This window comes from Lagenorhynchus albirostris, chromosome X (genome assembly GCF_949774975.1).
Source record: "Lagenorhynchus albirostris chromosome X, mLagAlb1.1, whole genome shotgun sequence".
NCBI classification, from domain to species: domain Eukaryota; kingdom Metazoa; phylum Chordata; class Mammalia; order Artiodactyla; family Delphinidae; genus Lagenorhynchus; species Lagenorhynchus albirostris.
This window is the reverse complement of record NC_083116.1, coordinates 125507876-125525992: the sequence shown is the minus strand read 5'-3', so window position 1 is coordinate 125525992 and position 18117 is coordinate 125507876. Positions and strand designations below refer to the sequence as shown.

At 46.3% G+C, this 18117-nt stretch overlaps 1 protein-coding gene across 11 annotated transcripts in view; it reads left to right on the top strand.

Moving 5' to 3' along the window:
- The window catches only part of TBL1X (transducin beta like 1 X-linked), a 228229-nt gene that overhangs the window by 127529 nt on the left and 82583 nt on the right, over positions 1-18117 (top strand). The window contains exon 3 of one of the 11 annotated variants that reach the window (XM_060138707.1): positions 11778-11878. The exons of the other annotated variants lie outside the window; for them this stretch is intronic. The gene's annotated coding sequence lies outside the window, so the exon portion shown is untranslated. The remainder of the gene's footprint in view (positions 1-11777; positions 11879-18117) is intronic. 11 annotated transcript variants of the gene reach the window in all.

Here is an 18117-nt window from a genome sequence, read left to right as displayed (position 1 = left end):
CTGCATTGGCAGGCGGATTCTTAACCACTGGGCCACCAGGGAGGCCCTGTGATACATTTTTATTTGATGATCTGTCTATAACAAAGCATCCGAAGTAGTTTCATTAGGAAAAAAAGATGGTACTCCTAGCTCATTAGTTTATATAATATTTAATTACTTTTCATAAATGCAATATGAAGCCCCACTGGCATAAGCAGGTTTGGGACCCAAAGACACTACGGGTTATGAAGCACCCAGGTACCCAGCTGGGGTGGAAAGGCCCTGGGCTTGCTGGGAAGGAAGGAGGCCCCAGCCCAGTGAACTCCAGGGCCCGTGGACAGCTGTCAGCACCTCCGCAGAATAGACTGCCTTGAGAAGGTCAAGTGGAGGCCTCGTTAAGAGACCTTCTCCTCTGTCTATTTTTAGAAACAGCAGATATCAACCGTAAATATTTAATGTTGTGTTTATAGACTTTGGCATCATAAAACTTCAAAAAGGTGACTCAGAGGTGGTGGCTGAGTGTGTACGTCAAGGACAAAAGCACTTCCCTAGCTCGCTGCACTGTGTAAGGGAAACCATAATTGACTTAATAATTGACTTCACTTCTTAGAAAAGAAGTGAATAGGTAAATAGCTGTCTTATTTATCTTATTCATATTCACCAGATGAGGAATTAGTCATTATTCCTCGCTGGCCAGGGTTTTCATAACTCTTCTCTGATGTTAAAAAATAATGTGCTGCCTGTAATGAGCAATTTGAAAAAAGGCAATGAAGTCCAGAAAGAAAAAAAAAACACTTCTCAGCCCACCCATAGCAGTTCGCCGTCAGCGTTTTGGTATATTTTCTTCCAGATGTCTGTATTCATGTGTATGTAACATAATGTATGTTCGGCTTTGTCATACAGCTCTTCCACTTAACCTTACAGAGCAAGTGTTTGATCGTCGCTGACATTTATTGAAAATATTTTCATGCATCTCTGCCGTCAAGTGCATGTACTGTAATTGATTTAACACATGTTGGAGATATAGATTGCTTCCCGTGTTTGCTTTAGGGTAGATTGCTGAGAATAAAGCTGTGGGGCTCTTGAGACTGATTACCAAATTGCTTTCCTGAAGGGTAGGGCCCGTTGTATAGCATTGCCCGGGGATGGGGGAGGGGTGCCGGCCTCTCCGGCAGCTCCTGAGATTGTGGTCAGCTGAGCCGAGGATGCAGGCCCTTTGTTGTTTTGTTTTGTTTTGTTTTGCATTTCTTTGATTTAAAAAAAAATGAGGTGGAATATTTTATCTTGTTTGCCAGTCATTTGCATTTCTTTGTCTGTGACTTGGACATAAGCCGCTTTACAGGCATTTCTCAGGTTCACTTTCTGGGTTTCATGTGAATGCGGTGTCCGAGGGTCAGCTACATGGGCCACTTCCGATGTTTGCCACGATGTTAGTCTCCTGACCTTAGCCAGACTGGGTATCTGCCTGTCAGGGCTGCATAGTAAAGAAGAGTTAAGTCCAGAAAGCAAGAAGGCAAGTTAGCAAATGAATTTGTTACTAAGATTATACCTACATGTACACCTCTGTCCTTAACTCTTTGACCCCTTTCCTGAAAGCTGTCGTGTATGTGTGAGAGTTAGGACGGCTTGTTAATGAGAGTTGATGTGTTTGAATGTCACTGTGGTATGTGGATACAGCTCATCTTGTGTTTCCTAGTGTGTTTATCAAAAGACAGTATCTTTATAGAATGACATCTGTAGGAAGAGCATAGATTCTTATGTTAGCTAATAAAGGACTTTAAAATATATATAATTATAAATTGGCAAGCTCGCTAACTTCTTTCTACTTGTCATTGGCCAACGTTTGTTTCCCAAGGGTGGGTGTAGATGTGTGAATGAGTGTGTACGTGTGACATATGTTTTGTTGTGCCAGTGAATTAATTGAATATCTATTATGTGACAAGCTCTGCGCTGTCTTTGAAGCATTGAGCTGGTTCATAATACACTGGGGACAAGGAGGGAATTTTTTTTTTTTTTATTGCTCTGAAGTCATTGGCTGTTACTACTCTCTCCTTTAACTGTTTTATAACATCACACAGAAAGCTTTACAAATATTCTATTTCAGTTCCTCCTTTTAGAGTGTTTCAGTATTTCTATTTTTTTTTTATTCTCTAAAGAATGCTTTCCAAACTTGGAAATGAAACTAATGAAAGGGGAGGAAAATGATGATTCAGAAATTAATGATAGAAGGACTTACCTGACGGTCCAGTGGTTGAGACTCTGTGCTTCCACAGCAGGGGGCGTGAGTTTGATCCCTGGTCGGGGAACTAAAACCCCACATGCCTCATGGTGTGGCGCAAAAAAAAAAAAAAAAAAAAAAATATATATATATATATATATATATATATATACACACACACACATATATATATATGATAGTTAAAGAGAAACGCTGATGAATTTTTTAAATTAATTTTTTATTTTTGGCTGCGTTGGGTCTTCGTTGCTGCACGCGGGCTTTACTTGCAGCGAGCGGGGGCTACTCTTGGTTGTGGTGGGCGGGCTTCTCATTGCAGTGGCTTCTCTTGTTGCGGAGCTCGGGCTCTAGGCGCGCGGGCTCAGTACTTGTGTCATGCAGGCTTCAGTAGTTGTGGCTCACGGGCTCTAGAGCGCAGGCTCTGTAGTTGTGGCGCAGGGGCTTAGTTGCTCCGAGGCATGTGGGATCTTCCCAGACCAGGGATTGAACCTGTGTCCCCTGCATTGGCAGGCGTATTCTTAACCACTGTGCCACCAGGGAAGTCCCTCTGGTGATTTTGGAGTGCAGCGTCTGTCGTTTTATAGCTTAACGGATTTGGCTTCTCAGTGGTGTTTGTGTGTTTTTGCTCAAAATTATGTTGAATAGGTAAGTCTAGCCATGAGTCATTTCCCGCCAAATTTCAACAGATGAGGTGTAACGCATGGAGAAATGGTCGAATTTCTGTAATAAGGAGTACCTTCTCAGCACTCAAGGCTCTGTTTCCTTTCAGGGTGTTACTCCTGGACGCGCTAGGCGTTTTCTTGGTTCTACATTACGCAGTACACACAGAAATGAGGAATGGAGGGGACAGCAGGACTCACTCCAGGTTCCTTTCCAAATTGTGGCTCAAGGTCCAAGACGTTCAGTTTGAACTGAGCTTCCCAGGGCACATGGGTGCGCATACATGCACAGTGCCAGTCCCAGCTGTGGGCAAACGGAATCCATATTCTCTCCACCGAAACATGTTTCGGGCACATAATTTTAAAATTTGCACGTGAACCAATTTAAGAGGGATTGCGTGGCCTAGAGGGTCCCCAGACCCTTCCATCCTGCAGACCACAATCAAGGGGCTTTAGCTGCTGCAGGCTCTCAGACTGACTTGGAAGGGAGCCAGGTCCTCGGTCTTCACTGTTTTTCTTATACCTCGGCATCCCCATGAGATGTAGATGGTTATTCCCACTGTACACTTAAGATACAGGGTCTCAGACAGGTTGAATACTTTGACCATGACTGTGGAAACGAGTAAGGGTTCAGAGCCAGGAATTAAGCCCAGGGCTGCCTCCACCAGATGCCTCCTCTGATGAAAGGGGTGTTTTTCAAGCGTTGTTCATGTGGTAAAAGACCTCAGGGTTCCAGACAATTAAAATTGGTTCCAAGACACACTGTGAAGACTTAGGTTTCTGACCAGGAAATCATTAGTCCCAATAGTTTTTAAATAATTTTTTAAAAATATTTATTTATTTATTGGTCTGCACCGGCTCTTAGTTGCCGCATGAGGGATCTTTAGTTGTGGCGTGCGGGATCTAGTTCCCTGACCAGGGATCAAACCCGCGTCCCCAGCATTGGGAGCACGGAGTCTTAACCGCTGGACTACAAGGGAAGTCACTAGTCGCTATAGTTTTATTTCTTTACTCCCTCTTCCCCTATAATGAATCTCTCTGTGTTATATGAGATCAGTTAGCAGCTTTTAACCTTTCTAGTACGTTGGAAGTGAAGAGGGGAGTCATTCAAGTCAGCTGGTAGCCTGGGATGTGACTTTATATAGCTTTGGGGGTGACGGAACTCTGGTTCCCTAAAGCACTGCCTCACAATGGGGGCCCCAATGTTCTGTCTTACCTCGTGTCTGGGATGGCTGCTCCAGCTCCTGCCCTCACATCACATCCCTGTCCCAGTCCTTGAGTAGGAGTGAGGAGGGGGACTTCATTGCCTTTAAGAGCACAGACAAGAGGTTTCATTTCTGACTTCTTCTCATAGCCATTGACCAGAACTGGGTTACGTGGAAAGCTTCTCCTTTTGGAAGGGTTGTGGCCATGTGCCCACACAAAATCCAGGTGTCCTGTTCTCAAAGGGTGAAGGGGGGAAGTGGATAATGGTAGTCTAGCCGACCCTGTCCTCACTTTAGTGGGAAGGTGGCGTTACTAAAACAACACGTTAGATGCAAAATTCTAGACTGTGGGACAAGGGTCATATATGGTACAGCAAGGGCTCCTGCAAAGCGCATCCCTGGCCCATCTTTTGAAACTCAACTGTGAGTACTTCCTGTCTCCTGGCCACCACTTACTCTGAGTTTTAACCAGGTGACTAGAGACCTCTTTCTTTGTGCACGAAGTGGGAATATGATCTGCCCCGTGTTACAAGGATTACATGGAGTAATGAAGATGGAAGGGAGCGACTCTGTTGCCTTTCTCAGCGTAGGTTGGAGGTCATCTAATGCGCTGTTGGGAGTTACCTTTTTACACGGGTGTGTGTTGTTCATAATGCAGCCTTCCTGTACAGGAAGGGACGTTGGCACCGCATAGCACGTTGCGTAATATTTGCACACGAGGTTCCTGATGAACTTTTGTGCTCTTTGGTCATTTGCATTCACTCCATCTCTCAGACGAACACAGTCACCTAACCAGTAAATGTTTACTGAGCACCTACCACGTGTGTCAGGAACTCTTCTAGATGCAGGGAATATAGCTGTGAACAAACCAGACAAAAAGCTTACATTCTAGTGGATAAAAATATGGGTCAGGTATTGCACACCAGGTGTTGTGGTACCAAAAACAAGTGCGTGTGAAATCATTTTGATATTTGCACTTATGTTGCACTTTATAATGTTTAAATACAGGCGTTATTTAGCAAAGAGCAGATACTAACAGTCATACACCCGCACCCACAGAAGAGGAATACAGTAGAAATGTTGAGTATTGATCGAATATCTTTAAATGTTAATATGGTGTATTTGAATTATTTGTTTATAATTTTCAGTCATGTGAGTAGAAAATTAAAGTTCATTTAAGTTCTTTTTTGTTTTCAACAAATACATAAAATACCACCTCCCTCTATATAATAGTACCGGGTTGAAAAAAAAGACGACACAACACTCTTTAGTGTTGCCAGCTAGAAAGAGCGTAAGGAAAAATTGACCACTCCTGGGGTTTGTGTAGAAATGAGCAAACCTAATGATTTTCCCTGGGCATGATCTCTTTTCAGCTCCTGAGAAGTTTATTGTCTTGCAGGTTGAGTGGAGCGGATAGTGATTTAGAGAAGAATTGAGGTGATTAATAAGAGGCCCCTGATTTTGTTTTAATAACATACTCTGACCCAATAAGGAAAATTCAGACTATATTTTCTTACAGTGGTAGTGCTGTTAAAATTTATGCAAATGGAACGCTTTTCTGTATTACTAGGCCTTTCGTGGTATTTTGCTTTCCAGGGAGCTCTATAAATCATTATATTTACTTTTTACCCAGTGTATCAGTTCTAAATGCACCTCTTGACCTGCCACCGTGAATTTTCATTCGGTGAGAATCACACTGTTAAACGGAGGTTTATGCCGTGTAAAAATTAAGGAGATAAATGCAGATACACGCAGCTGTGTGAGGTCCCAGTGTGTGATGAATTACTTCCTTACATTTATGGCGGACTTCTCTCCCCCTAATGTGCACGTGGGAGCAGCCCCATTTATGAGTGCTTAAATGGGGACTTCCTCTGTGTGACACCGTTTTGACTGATGGAGCCATTAAAATCCGGTAGGAATAATGCGATGGGGGAGACAGCAGAGACAGCTCAGGACATCATATTTGTTTTACTTGACCAGTTTGTTTGGGGCTGAAGCGACTAGATGTGTGGTGTGTGGCGAGTACAGCTTCTCGTGGCACACGTTCTGATGAAATAGTGTTAAAGATGGTTGCTCTACTGCATTTTAAGTAGATGCCTTGTAAATTCTTAGCCCGCTGATGCACGTCTGATCATGTCGTCTTCCTTTCTCACCTCCCCCTCCATCCCTCCACGAAGCCTGCCCCGATGGTAGACACGGGCTCTCTGGTCACAACAGTGCAGGACTACATACAAAGTGCCTTCTGGGTGGAGTGGAAGGTTAGCTTCATTGCGATCTGGAAGATTCAGACCATCCTTGGGTTTTTGCCTTTTGCTTTTTTCCCTCTTGATGAAGCTGATGCTCTAAATTTTTGTAGTAAATATGGTGCATTGATAGTGGTATTATCTGACCCATAATTCATAAAATTGAGTGGCATATCTACAGTGTTTTTAGTCTGTTAACTTTTGGGAGAACGTATTCGTTTCCCAGTGGGAGTTAACCTGTGGAGAGCAAAGGAGTTGGCATGAGTTATTTTTGTGAGGTAGTAGCTTTATTTTTTTAATAAATTTATTTTATTTCATTTATTTTTGGCTGCGTTGTGTCTTCACAACGGCTGTGTCTTCATTGCTGCGCACGGGCTTTCTCTGGTTGTGGTGAGCGGGGGCTACTCTTCGTTGCCGTGCGTGGGCTTCTCGTTGCAGTGTTTCTCTTGTTGCAGAGCACGGACTCTAGGCACGCGGGCTTCATTAGTTGTGGCACGCGGGCTCAGTAGTTGTGACGCGCGGGCTTAGTTGGTACGCAGCATGTGGGATCTTCCTGGACCAGGGCTTGATCCTGTGTCCCCTGCAGTGGCAGGCAGATTCTTAACTACTACGCCACCAGGAAGGCCTGTGAGACAGTAGCTTTAGAAGAGAGAAGTGTCAAAGCTGTGTGGATTGCCAATCTTTGAGGACATGCTAGTTGCCCATTACAATGTGAAGAGTCTTTGAATGCGGGAAAGACAGCAAGATTGAGTTCCTACGTAGAATGAAGGTGTCTTATAGACAGCATAGGAGCAAGGGGAAAAAAAGGTTCAGCTTGTATAGCACATGAAAAGTGGTTGCAGGAAGAACAGATGAATCCCCCAGGTACATAAGGAGATGGGTTTCTGAAGCTTGGCGCTGTTGACATTTGGAACTGGATCTTTTTGGTAGTGGGAGGTGTCCTCTGTATTGCGGAATGTTGAACAGCATCCCTGGTTTCTACCCAGTAGATTCCAGTAGCTCTCCCCCCAACCGTTATAGCAACCAAAATGTCTCCACCTATTGCCAGATATTCCCCCCGGGGCAGGGGTAGCATCACCCCAGTTGAGACCCACCAGAACAGATAGATAAATGCAAACGGATACGAGGATCTTCGGTTCTTTCACGGCAGTGCATACGGCGTACCATGGGAGCCCAAGGAGGCAACCGGCAAACCGTTGGTCTTGGGCTCCAGAAGGCTTTTGACTTACACTCATGTCCCCCAGAGAGCATTAAGTCAGTAAAGACAGAGGTGGGGGAGGAGGAGGGATTAGATGTAGAGGATCAGCATGATGATTTGTTTTCTAATTTATCATATTTCATGGGTATATAGCTCACTTCACAGCTGCATTTAAATAAAATTTTCATAAATGAATTTGTATAAGCTAATATATTCAACACAGTACAGGATTTACTCATTTCAGTATGAATTTACTTCAAATTCCATTGTGTATCCTTTTCTAATATTAAGAAGCTAGTTGTAGTGAAAATACTCTTATTTGTGTTATATATTCAGCATTTAGACCCTTGTGTCTGGTGAAGGGGCTTCAGAGTATTGGGGGTGTCTGGAATGTTGTGATATAGTGATTTACTGCATGAATTTGGTATTATAAAGTTGTAGCCATTTAACTTTGGGCCTTCTCAGGACTCCAAGAAGGGTGAGTAACGATCAGAACTTCCTGGCATAAGAACTGGTACGATCAGAACGATAATAACTGGTACGATCAGAACTTCCTGGCACTTGGAAGCACAAGTGACTTCTTGATCTGTGCACGTTAGACATGGATGTTTCTCACACGGATGAAGTAGGCAGTTTAGTAAGAAAGGACCTTGGAAACCTCCCCCCTCATCTGACCTGAGCATTGTCATGTTAATTGGAAAAGTCAGTTAAGCTGGGAATCATTAAAAAAAAGATGCAAACGCGCCTTACTTTTGTTGTTGTTGTTTTAACCTAAAGCACGTGCATATCGAGTCGTCTGCCAGTACCTTTGCTCTGAGGAAGGTTCACAGCCAGGAAGTTCTTCCCTTTGCTCTGACACCATCCACACCCGTAGTGTATTTCATGTGGTTTCCAGTTTCTAGTGAAAACTCAAGGACACCTGCACGGAAATCTCAACTTCTGCATCTTCCTACGTTTCCACCTTGCCTTCCAGTCATCGTGGTTGTCTTTCCCACACCTAATTTCACAGTGTCTGTTAAAATGATTCCCACTCACCCTGTCCATAGAGCATCAACTTCATTTTAGCAAAAAACCAGAAACAAGGCTCTGTGTGCACTCATACTTCATGTGAAATATCTCAGTGAAGGGTGTCATTGCAGCCGCAGGGACAGCTGAGCAAACTTGGACTGGCTTTGGGAGCAGGTGTATCCGGAGGTGGGGGAAGAAGGGCGGGGGGGCGGTTCTGAGCGCTGCTTTCCAGCTGTGCACGTCCATCCCTGCGTCTCGGGCATCCCGCCCTGAGTTGCTTCTGTAGAGGAAGTAGCAGGCACAGGTAAGCGTGTGTCAGTTCCCTGGGCCTCCTGGTGTCACTTTCCTGAGCTGTGCACACGTAAGTTTGTGCCTGGCTGGCGACAGCAGACAGCAGGCTCAGCCACTGGGAGCGGCGGACTCCTTTACGAGAACCTTTTGCCCTTTATCTTTTAACTGTTAGACCTTCCAGCAAAGAGTGAAGCCTAGTAATTATGTATGTGTCGGACTAGCCTGGTTGTCAGTCTTATATACTGCTGGTATTAAACTCTTGTATGTAGGTGACACGGGGATGCACCAGCATCTACTCACAACCATATGAATTTAGAGGGATGTGATTCCACACGGCTTACGCGCACACACTCTATGGTTGTCATTAATGCTTGTTATAAAAGCCCTGTAAGACCTGAAAACGGCACGTGAGTCGTCAAGGAGGAAAATGCCATCTTCACTGGAGTTTGGCTGTTAAGTACCTCGTGTTGTATCTGAACGTCAGTTCGTGTGCTCTTCCGTGTCCTAGGCTGCTTATTAAGCATCTTCGTGGCGTCTGGCACAAAGCTTAGCTTTGCGGATGGCGCGTGAGCTGGACACACTCTGAGCTCAGCCATGTGGATGCAGAGGCCGTGCCCTGCTGGGGCTTGCCTGCTGCTTGAAGACAGGCAGTAAACGGGAACTGGTCAGCGAGATGCCTTGAGAGTAGCACACGCGGTGAAGAATGAGCAGGGAGATGTGGCCAAGGGGCTTGGGGTGGAAGCGCTTCCACACTGGAGTTAAGAAATGGAGACTGATGAGTTGAAGTCTCAAGGATGTAGCTGGGAAGAGCCCGGAGAAAAGAGTTCCAGAAGGAGGGAACAGCACATGCAAAGGGCAGGCAGCGGGACGGAGCTCTAGAAACTCGAGGGACGTAAAGGAGGCCAGGCCAGCATGATGGAGGCAAGTGACTGACCAGGAGATGAGGTGAGAGCTGTGTGCAGGGGACCCCCAGACAGTTCCTTACAGGATGTGATGGTAATGGTGATGTGTTTGGACTGGGAACCCTCCAGCGCCTTCCCTCTGCACTAACTGGTGGCTGCTGGTGGGGGAGGGATTGAAGTGGCTCCAGGTGGGTTCCAGGCATAAGGCAGCCCCCCTCCCCCCTCCCCCCTCCTTCCCCCTTCCTCCCTCCCTCCCCCCTCCCTCCCCCTTCCTCCCTCCCCTCCCTCCCCCCTGCCCCCTCCCTCCCCCCTTCCTTCCCCCTTTCTTCCTCCTTCCTTCCTTCCTCCCTCCCTTCCTTCCTTCCTCCCTCCCTTCCTTCCATCCTTTCTCCCTTCCTCCCTCCCTCCCTCCCTTCCTTCCTCCCTCCCTCCCTCCTCCCTCCCTCCTCCCCCCTCCCTCCCTCCCTTCCTGCCCTCCTCCCTCCCTCCCCCTCCCTCCCCCTTCCTTCCTTCCTTCCTGCCTCCCTCCTTCCCTCCTCCCTCCCCCCTCCCTCCCCCTTCCTTCCTGCCCTCCCTCCTTCCTCCCCTCTCCCCTCCCTCCCTTCCTTCCTTCCTTCCTGCCTTCCCTCCCTCCCTCCCTCCCTCCCCCTTCCTTCCTTCCTCCCTCCCTTCCTTCCTTCCTGCCCTCCTTCCTCCCTCCCTCCTCCCTCCCTCCCCCTCCCCCTCCCTCCCCCTTCCTTCCTTCCTTCCTCCCTCCCCTTCCCTCCCTCCCTTCCTTCCTTCCTGCCCTCCCTCCCCCTCCCTCCCTCCCTTCCTTCCTTCCTGCCCTCCCTCCTTCCTCCCTCCCTCCCCCTTCCTTCCTTCCTTCCTCCCTCCCTTCCCCCCTCCCTGCCTGCCTCCCTCCCTTCCCCCCTTCCTCCCTCCCTCCCTCCCTTCCTTCCTCCCTTCCTTCCTTCCTTCCTTCCTCCCTTCCTTCCTCCCTCCCTTCCTCCCTCCCTTCCTTGCTTCCTTCCTTCCTTCCTCCCATCCTCCCTCCCTCCCCCTCCCTTCCTTCCTTCCTTCCTTCCTTCCTTCCGCTGGGTCTTAGTTGCGGTTCCCTGGCTCCTTTGTTGCAGCAGGTGGGCTCCTTAGTTGTGGCATGCATATGGGATCTAGTTCCCTAACCAGGGATCAAACCTGGGCCCCCTGCATTGGGAGCACAGAGTCTTCTGCGCTGCGTCACCAGGGAAGTCCCAGTCTCATTTTCCACTAGCGTAGCTCAGCGGACCTGGGAAGGAAAGCACAGACTTGGGCCCCTCTTCAGCGGGGAGCGCCAGTAGACACGCAGGCGGCCTAGCTGGAGGAGTGTGGGTCTGGCGCGTGACCCTGAGTAGGAGGCAGGTGTCATTTATTCGCACGGCGGGCTGGAGGAGAGACAAGGTGGTGTGGGTGGCGGGTGGGTGAAGGGCTCCGCTGTGGACATGCCGTGTGCGAGATGCCGGTGGGACCTCGCAGTGGATCCATCAGGCAGGCTGGTCCAGAGATGCGTGTGCAGCTGGGAAGGCCAGGACCCTGAGACATGTATTTGGGGTTTGAAGCCAGGGGCTGGGTGAGTTCACGGGGAACATGGATGGCAGTGCAGTCCTGTCCAGAGGGGCTCGATTTGCAGTCAAACAGAAAGCAAGGCAAGGGTCAGAAAGATGCCTTTGGAGACTTCCGTGGCAGTCCAGTGGCTTGGACTCTGCTCTCACTGCTGGGGCCCCAGGTTCAGTCCCTGGTGGGGAAACTAAGATCCTGCAAGCCAAGAGGCACAGCCAGGAAAAAAAAAAGATTCCTTCTGGAAACTTACGGTGGCTAAAAGGTTTCCAAAGTCATGCGATAATCCCTTGTATTTTCATAGAGGTTTACAAAGTAAGCTTGTAGGAGATCAGAATCTAGTGAACCTGCCGTCAGGAGACCTCTTGACAGAAGGTGCATCAATATCATCTTACTCTTCTTAACTCTTTTCTTTCTAATGAGGGAAACGGCGTCCACTAAGAATTACGCTTAAATTTCCCTTTTTTCCCTCACCTTGCAGCTTTCGTCTTAGGTGGGAAGAAGTGATTCAGCCTCTAGATTAAGTAGATCTGAATACCTGCTACTTTTCTTGGGCTTCTGGAGTTTCTGCTCCAATCACAGGTACGGTCCTGATCATCATATAACGGCAAAATGTGTTCATTTTTTTGAATGACTTTTACGATTAGCCTTGATTTAGCAATAACATTGATCCCATTTCCCAGCCACGAAGATCAATACAAATTTAATTAACCAAAACATGTCATTCTGCCACTGGGAAGCTAAATTCTCCAAGGACAGAGGCTGCTTAAGGATTTCTGGGTTTGACTGACATTCAGATATTCCAGAAACTACCAAGATCCTGCGACTGTTTCTAGGGAGTGCCTCTGCTTCCCTGGGAAGTATCTCAGAATGTCACCTGTGAGTTTGAAGATCACTGAGGACAACTTCTTCTCACAGTTGGAGAGTTTGACTCTGGGTTATGGAAAGAAAGCAGACATTTATTCTTGACTTGCTTCAGAGTAAATTGTTATAGACATTTCGATCTAAGTTTGTCTGTAGCCAACAGCAGGGTCTTTGGAAGAAATACATTTGCATTGAAGGTTCATTTTCTTTGAGATCTTTTTTATTATGGTAAAACATATGTAACATAAAATTTACCGTTTTTTAACCACTTTTAAGTACACAGTGTACTGTTCGGTGGCATTAAGTGCATTCGCCATCCACCTCCAGAACTTTTTCATCTTCCCAAATTAAAACTCTCAGTAATAACTCTCCTCTCCTCTCCATTCCCCGCCCCCCCCCCCCCAGCTTTCTGTCTCCATTTCTGACTACTCTAGGTACTTCATGTAAGGGGGACCCTAGGTTATTTGTCCTTTTGTGTCTCACTTATTTAACTTAGCATAATGTCTTCAAGGTTCATCCGCATTATAGCATGTGTCAGAATTTCATTTTTTTTGTAAGCTAAATAATATTCCGCTGTACGTATAGACGACATTTTGTTTATCCATTCGTCCATCGGTGGATATCTGGGTTGTTTCCATCTTTTGGCGATCGTGAATAATGTTACTAAGAACATTGGGCTGCAAACATCTGTCCAAGTTCCTTCTTTCAGTTCTTTTGGTTTTATACCTAGAAATGGAATTGCTGGATCATCTGATAATTGTATGCTGAATGTTTTGAGAAACCATCCTGTTTTCCTGGAGGTTCATTTTTAAGTAATCTTGGTAAGGTATGACAGCAATGGAATCTAACCGTGCTTCATCTTATCTCACACAAGAGTTAGCAAACTAGAGCCTGTGGGCCAAATTTAACCCATTACCTACTTTTGTACAGTCAACAAGCTAAGGATGGTTTTTACAGTTTTAAGTGGTCCAAGAAATCAAACCAAGAAGAGCGACAAGTCGTGATGCATGAAAGTTCTATTAACTTTATTGCACGTAATGAAAGTTTCCTCGGAGCACAGCTGTACCCATTGACGTCTGTATTGTCTTTGTTGCTCACTACAGTGGTGGAATTGCGTGGTTGTAACTCTATATGGCCCATGGAGTGAAAACTGTTTACTGCCTGACCCTTTAAGAACAGGTCTGCCAACCTCGAATCGAACAGGTTAACATGACAGCAAGTCAGATGAGCACAGTTACACCTGTTGAATGCTCTGCTCGCGTACGGGGGCTTTGGCAGGGGTCTTGGTGGGTCATCAAGCTGTCTCCCTAATGTATCACACCGTTCTGAACCTCATTTGTGTCACCGTTTCACAGTTAAGCATCAGTCCTTGGGGAGACTTCCTTCGGTCGGAGATGCAGGGGTAAAACCCCAACCAAGTTCGAAAGTCGCCCACTTCAGGTGCATGTGCTTTTCTGTTCCCAGTGCCAGGGTTCGCCTCCCTGTCCTTGTAAGGGACTGTCTCTTCCCACTGAAAAAGAAGTAAATCTCTGTATAATGGAGGATCCAAACTGAGAAAGATTTCTCAAAATTCACATACTTTTCTCATATACTTTTTTGGGAACAAGGTTTGTGCCCTACTAAAAGGCACTGTCTTCTATTTTTAATCTGTGATATTTCTGTAAAACCATGTAAATGTCATCCTTAGAACGGAAGGGCATTTTCAGCATTTTTTTGCAAAGTGCTTTTCTGTGCAGTTAGGGCTGTGTGTGACTTGTGAAGATTTCTCTTCACACAACCGGAAATCTGACACAGCACTGGTTCCCTCTGTTAACAATGACATCTTCCAAGTACCATTTTAGGGTAACACTTTGTTCGGTTTAATTTGTTGTCAGAAATATCATCCCCAGAGCTTCTTAGTTTACACAAGTACCTATATACTTATGCATTTAACATATTTTCTTTAATTCATGAACGCGATCTTAAGGCCTGAGAGAAATTTGAACAGCTCAAAGGAAATCAGGCTAAGCTTAAACTAGGAAATTCACTTAAATTCTAGTTTTCCTTTATATTTGTTTTTTATAGGAAATAGGGCATTTGCATTTTTGAAACTGTTTGAAATTATATTTGCATGAAGAAGCCTGTTGCCTCCTAGGCTGGTAAAATGGTATCAATAAAATAGAGAAAGGCAGGCAGATAAAATCATTTGGTTACGTGTAGCGTGAAGATAACCGCTAGTCAAGAATTGTAGCATCTACACTCAGTCTAATCTCATTTGTTTTCTCATGTGATCCTGTTCTTTCTTTCTTAGACACGCTTGCTCACTTAAGAATTCCGTTGTTTGAAAACCAAGTAATTTGTTTCCATTTAAGAAAAACTAGGGGGCTTCCCTGGTGGCGCAGTGGTTGAGAGTCCGCCTGCCGATGCAGGGGACGCGGGGTCGTGCCCCGGTCCGGGAAGATCCCACATGCCGCGGAGCGGCTGGGCCCGTGAGCCATGGCCGCTGAGCCTGCGCGTCCGGAGCCTGTGCTCCGCAACGGGAGAGGCCACAGCAGTGAGGGGCCCGCGTACCACCAAAAAAAAAAGGAAAGAAATACTAGGGATAAATGTGATTATGTTCCAGTTGAAACGAAAGCATTATTCTCTTACAATTTTGTGTGACTGTTTTAGTCCCTTTAAGGGAATTCTCACATTCATTCCTTTGTGGAAGTGACTGATGAAAATGTTTGTAGATTTATCTTGGCTTTTTATTTTTATTTATGTTTTAATTGTGGTAAAATACACATAAGATTCATCTTGGTTTTTATTTTTTCTTTAAAAATCACAGAGAACATAGAACAAAAGGAACACAGCAGAATTCCAATGCCCAGCGTGCAGCTGTTCCCATGCTGTGATTATAATTGTTAACTGTCGTTCTGCACAAGCCTACACGTCTGGCTTTGTGTGTATTTGAACATGTGAGTTTGTGCAGTGTAACTGTAGAGCACTGTGCTCCTTTCATGGCACAGAAAAGTTACGTTACTCACCAGGAGACACACTGGAGTGCTTCATGGCACCAGGAGGCCTTCATCACGACACAGGCGGGCTTTACTTAACTGATAGCCCTCTGCGAGGGATTCTGGGGTTGAGCCAAGGTCACTCCGGGACCACACTGCTGCTCAGAGAGTCTGCCAGCCTGCATTGTAAGGGATGTATTGTAAGGGAGCCACTACCCTTTGCAAGCGCCGAGTGTAAATTTCTGAGAAACAAAGCCACACTGAAATCCAGAGAAGAGAAAGCCGGCTTAGACCGGGCGTGAATGCAGCATGATCGAGATGGGTAAACAAGACATAGGCAAGAGTTTGGCCTTCGAGGCAGATATAAGCTGTTAGAAGAGGGACCGGTGTTTTATTTTTTTTAAAGAGTCCCTCAGAAGTACCATCTAAAGATAGGCCGAGTGGTGCAGTGGAGGGACGACGGGATTTAGGGTCAGACAACCTGGCGTGACCTCCAGGTTCCGACCCCCCTGGTGGTCGGCTGTCCAAGTCTGTGAGAGATCGGAGCATGGTGACGAATTCAGTGGTGGGCAATGCATCCATGTCGCCCTGAAGCATGACACACATGCTGTGTTGCTCTGTCCCACACGTGCACATTTGGGCATACGTATTCCTGATCAGGCACGGTGAGATTCTCTATATTGTATGTGATTCCGGCGTCCCAAGCCCACACTATAAAAGCCGGGGGGGACCTTCACGCCCTTAGGAATCTGGGAACTCTGATGCCAGTCAGGAGAGGTAGTTGACTCACTGAAAGGCTCATGTGTTCTTTTGTCTATCTCAAGGTTCAGTCTCCCTTTTAAACTAGGAAAACTCAAGTCTTTTTTCGACAGAGGCAGCGCCAGACCCCGCACCGGCTCTTGCTTCCGGGAGGTATGTTACCTTTCGGTGCCCCACGTCATCCATTTCCAGAGGTCAGTGGTACCTGCTCCGTCGCTGGGCTTACGCCAGAGGGCTTCATCACGACAAACGCGGGCTTTACTTAACTGATAGGTTTCTTGGTCCTGCTTCGCGCGAATTGTCTGAAGTGTTGCTTTCCCCAGAGAATTTCATGCTAGAACTGCCTCGTGCAGCCACCGCACGTGAGAGTAAACTTACGCTGATGTGGTTCAGCCACATGAGACCGCGGAAGAAGCAGACATAAAACTCTTCAGCCATCGTGTCCGAGAGACCCAGCCTGCGTGTCCTTCCAGCCCCCGTCTTTGGAGGACTGACGGAAGGGCACCCACACGCGTTTATTCTAGTTAGCAGTGTCACGTAGCAGGAAAGGGCAGTGAGGAATGAGAATTCTAAAAAGGTGGGCAACATTCATTTTAGGAATTGGAAAATACTCACGTTCAGTAGCCATTGCCGCAGGAAATCAGGCCTCATGTGAGAATGCACGTTGTACGTATTTAGCTATGATTTTGCAGTCATTTATCTTAATAATAATTGCTGCTTACGATTTCACAAGTTTCCAATACCAGCGATAGAACAGGGAAGCATTAACATCTTGAAGGCAGATCAGTCAACAGAGTTAAGAATTTTAATGGGAATTAGGGTATGTAGAAATTGCCTAGGTTTTATCCCTAAAGCACTGACATTCCGTTTCTGCTGTGTCATTAGCTCAGCTGACTGCACACTCTGCTGGTTTCTCGGTCAGAGGAATGACCTACTTGGTCACACTCCTCATCTATAAATAAATGGCCTCTATAAATAAGATATTCACTGTAGATCTAAGACTCCGTGAGTCTGGGTTTGACGTAATGGGACAGATGCGCACGTGAACAAAACGTAAAGCCCCACGGTGGCTCACTCCTGTCCGGCTACTATGTCCTAGACATAGAGAGTAACTGTGAGAAAGTCCTGGTGTCAGTCAGGTGAAAGAAATAAAGTGTCCTAGAAAATCCAAAAATGAATTCAACTTAGTTGCTTGTCGGTACAGTGCAAATGACTGAATACATTTCAGACCAGCTCGGAAGTGTTAAAGATTAACCAAACGGGAAAGGGTTAGAATTATGCGTAATGGGTGCTTTGTGTACGTGCAGATTGATTGTTCAAAGTGTCTAGAAGACTTCTCTCAATGAAGTGTGTTATTGGTTGCAAATTCCGAGGTACTTCCATTGTGCAAAAATAACTGAGTACCGGACTTCCCTGGCGGCTCAGTGGTTAAGAATCTACCTGCCAGTGCAGGGGACACGGGTTTGAGCCCTAGTCCGGGAAGATCCCACGTGCCGTGGAGCAGCTAAGCCCGTGCGCCACAACTACTGAGCCTGCGTTCTAGAGCCCGTGAGCCAAAACTACCGAGCCCGCGTGCCACAACTACTGAAGCCCACACGCCTAGAGCCTGTGCTCCGCAACAAGAGAAACCACCGCAATGAGAAGCCCGCGCACACCGCAGCAAACACCCAAAGCAGCCCAGAATTAAAAATAAATTAATTAATAAATTTTTAAAAACCTGACTACCTACCTTCTATCTAAATTACTGTGAATTGTGAATTGCTGTGCTGTGAAATGAGGAGAGCCCCAAAACTGAAGCTAGAACTGGGGGTTCAAATCCTAACCACTTATGATCTGTGAAGCCCGGTTCTGTTCACTTGAACTTTCTGGATCTTGGCCTCTTTAGCCACAAAGTGGGAATAACGAAAGGGCTGCTGTGATGGTTAAGTTGTATAATGGACCTAAGGGACTTCATAAAATGTACACTTCCTTTGCGGACTGGCGGGCAAGGAGTGGTTTTATGTAGGCAGGTAGTAAGCCGCCTTGCTGTTCAAGGATGTTAGTGATGAAAACAACTGGTATGTGCCACTCACGACTAAATTCAAAGATTATAGTCAGCAAAATATATTTGTGTTATAAGTAAGAACAGGTGTGTGCGGAAACTTGTAGAAGACTGGAAGAAGCTCGTGAGTACGGGCTGTCTCTGCGTGGTGAGAGTGGGAAGACTTGGGGAGAGAAAACTTT